General features: G+C 35.7%; 1 pseudogene across 1 annotated transcript; it reads left to right on the top strand.

Annotated features, from left to right (window-relative positions):
• Positions 1-2,729: 2,729 nt before the first annotated feature.
• LOC308342491 (uncharacterized protein C3orf26 homolog) lies at positions 2,730-3,555 on the top strand (annotated as a pseudogene). The gene has a single exon. The product of its transcript is annotated as an uncharacterized protein C3orf26 homolog (transcript).
• The last annotated feature ends 336 nt before the right edge of the window (positions 3,556-3,891 follow it).

A 3,891-nucleotide genomic window follows, 5' to 3' on the forward strand; every position in this document is an offset into this window, starting at 1 on the left:
GGGGCCTGCTCCCCCACCCCCCACCACCTGCCTCTCTGCCTACTTGTGATCTCTCTCTCTCTCTGTCAAATAAATAAATAAAATCTTAAAAGAAAAGAAAAGATGTTAAAACAACAGTTGCAATTAATAATAATGAACTAGGCATTATTTGTCTGAATTAGTTTTCACATGTGTAGCTTCATTCATTAAAGATTTTTTTTTTAAAGATTTTATTTATTTATTTGATAGAGATCACAAGTAGGCAGAGAAGCAGGCAGAGAGAGAGGAAGGGAAGCAGACTCCCCGCTGAACAGAGAGCCTGATATGGGGCTCGATCCCAGGACCCTGGGATCATGATCCGAGCTGAAGGCAGAGGCTTTAACCCACTGAGCCACCCAGGCGCCCCCATTCATTAGTTTAATTCATAACATCCACTACTGAGGAATGATGAACATTGCACTACTTTTTCCTTTGTCAGTACAAATAATGGATTTCTTTTCTACAAAACTTATATTGAAAAGTTTTAGGAGTTTAAATAAACATAATCTTAAACGCTAAGGACATTCATAGGATCTTTTAAACCTTGGACTCTTTGTTTCCTAACATTTGATTTGTTTTTAAGATTTAAGAGTTGAGTTTTTAAAAACAATTTTGTTTATTTAAATATATGTGATAAGAAACTCAAATGTGTTTCTGGTCACGTTACCTATCTAACAATATAAGATGTAAGTTATTAAGTAATTGTGAAATTCAGATATTTTTTCCCTTGAATTAAGCCAGTTTTCTCCATACCTACTTTATAATTAGGCTTTCTTTTTGATACTATTAAATATTTGTTGAGCTCTTACCTTTTGGGAAGGAAAATCTATATAGCCCAGTCTCAAATATTCATGTTTCTGTAATCAGTTTTTTAATTATTATTTTTTATTATGTTATATTAGTCACCATATAGTACATCATTACTGTTTGACATAGTGTTCTAAGATTCATTGTTTACATATAATACCCAATGTTCCATGTAACACATGCGGTCCTTAATACCCATCACTGGGCTAACTCATCCCCCCTCCCCTCCCCTCTAAAACCCTCAGTTTGTTTCTTGGAGTCCACAGTCTCTCATAGTTCATCTCCCCCTCTGATTTCCGCCCTTTCATTTTTCCCTTCCTTCTCCAAATGAATTCCATGCTATTCCTTATGTTCCACAAGTAAGCGAAATCATATGATAACATTCTTTCTCTGCTTGACTTATTTCACTCAGCATAATCCTCTCCAGTTCCACCCATGTTGATACAAAAGTTGGGTATTCATCATTTCTGATGGCTGAGTGATTCCATTGTATATATGGACCACATCTTTATACATTCTTCTGTTGAAAGACATTTCAGCTCTTTCTTTTAAACAAATTTCTATGGGCAGTGATCATTCTCCTTCAATTCTACTACCAGAATGGAAAAGCAGTCAAAATCCTGAACAAAGTATGTTTTATCTTGAAACAAAGTATATTTTATCAGTCAAATTAATTTACATTAACTTTTAAAGGATTGGTTAAACAAGTTGAGTTTGAATAGGCCTGTTAGAAAAGCACAAGGTTGCCTTTTATTGAGAACTTATTTAAAAAAATTGGAAATATTGTCATTATTTACCTAGAAGGGAATAGAAAGTAAATGACAAATGTAATGATGAAGGCTACACAATGGCTATGATTACAATGGAAATCGATGAAGTCTAATTTATTTTGCATCATATTATAAGGCCAGGGAGCATGCTGAAGAAGAACACAATAAATTAGAAGTAGATACTAACTTTTTTTTAATACACAAGTGTGAGATAGCCAAATAGTGATTGAAGAGGAAAAAAAAAAAATAGTTGGAACTCAAACATTGTTAAATGGCTAACACTAAAAATCTTTGAAACACACGGTGGAAGGAATTTCTTTTCAGTTAATTGTTTGCATACAATCAGATAAGAAGTATAATAAAGAATGTTTGCTTGGCATTTAGAAGGCCACTATAAGTTGATAGTCTAAATGAAGACTTCTATATTTGGAGGAAATTATTCTAAATTAATTCAAGAAAGAGTTCGCAGGGTTTGGTTTTTGACAGTCATGAAAGAATTCTTGTGCACCTGCTTAGGAACATTTTCCCCTTGTATAAAGGTGTCTGCTATTTAGCTTAATTTGTGGTAAGTAATTTGCATGATTCCATAATGTTGCTGTCAGATTATTTTTTTCTTCTTGTAGCATTATAATGCTAATAGAGAAGTGAAAAACAGAATTAAAAAGACTTTTTAGAACCAACACCACTACACTTAATATCTGTATACTCTCTGTGATAAATATAACGTCAGCTTTTCTATGGTAATGCTTTCATTATCTTAGTTTCTGGGCACTAGTACTACACAGTATTTGCAGAGGACAACAATATTTTACTAATGGAAGTTAGATATTTTGTAAGGTGCAACACAGTCTCCTTTCATTTGAATGGGTAGGAGTGGATTGTGGATAAATAATTGAATTAATATTTGAAAACTTATGGGGAATCATTCACCAATTACTTCCTCAATATTTTTTACCTAAAAGTCTCCTACTAAAATGTTGCAGTTAAATTGAAACTGTGGTCAGAGATGACCTCATCTGAGGAGAGGATCCTTGTGCTGGCTGCCAATGCTGGCCTCTGGGCTTGGAGGCAGGGAGACCACCTGCCATTGTCCACTTTCCCTTGGTCGTCTGCTCACAATAGTCCCGCCTGGAGATGGCAGGCAATCTTGTAGATGAGTGGTGGGAGAACCAGCCCGCAGGAGCAGCTGGCAGCTCAGAAGCATCAGATAGTGAAGGAGGGGGAGGTCCAGAAATAATGCAGTGGGAGACAGCTCCAGCTCCTGCAGTGTCAAAGAAAACCAAACAGCCTAAAAAATGTTTCTTGATACAACCAAAGGAAACAAAAGAAGATGACACCAGGACAAGGAGGAGAAGAAGAAAATTACTGGTGTTCTTACAAAATCAGAGCCCAAACCAGGGACCCCTGAAGACCTATAGAAACTTATGAAGGACTATTACAACAGTCAATTGCCCAGTGACTGCATTAGAAGAACTTAACCTATTATATTCCTGTTTCCTCAAGACCAATGATATGACTCATAGTCTTTTATCATACCTAAAAGAAATCTGCCCTAAGTGGGTAAATCTTCAGAAAAACCATAATGAGAAGAAATTGGTTCTGATGATGACCATATGCAGTTCTGCTCTCTGGGCCTTGGAGCTCATTAGGATTCAGAGGAGACAGCAAAGTTATGAAATTATTTGCAAAACACAGAAAAATCCAGGAACAGGTAAAGTTGCTGGAGAAGTAAATGGTGCACCTGGGTGTAGGAACACCAGGGAGAATTAAAGAACTCACTAAGCAAGATGGCCTTAATTTGAACCTCTTTAAGTTTCTGGTTTTTTACTAGAACTGGAGAGATCAGGAGTTGAGGAGGATGATGGACATTCTTGAGGTACGAAAGGACGTTTTTGATCTTCTAGAAATGGGAGTCCTCAGTCTGTGCAAGTTTGAGTCTTTGAAGGGGGACCTTCTCTAAGTCTGCGTCCTAAGGAAAATTCCTGTTTTTATGGTGGCATTTGCATCTAGTTTAATAGCTCTGGAATATTGCAAGGACTCAGTAAATACTAACTATTTTATTATGTTAACTGCTTCACAAGATGAATCACTAGACATTTTTGGTGGAGATTCTTTGACAAAAATGAAGCCGTCCTTTGCCAATTTCTCTGTATAATAAAGTATCATCAGCTTAAAAAAATAAAGTGAAACTGTGATATGGAAATATTGACACAAAAATAGATTATCTTATCAACAATTTAAACTATTTATAATTTCTGATATAGGGAAAAAAACTCTCAAATAATTCATCTCAAAG

This window comes from Martes martes, assembly GCF_963455335.1.
Source record: "Martes martes genome assembly, chromosome: 1".
In the NCBI taxonomy this organism is placed as follows: domain Eukaryota; kingdom Metazoa; phylum Chordata; class Mammalia; order Carnivora; family Mustelidae; genus Martes; species Martes martes.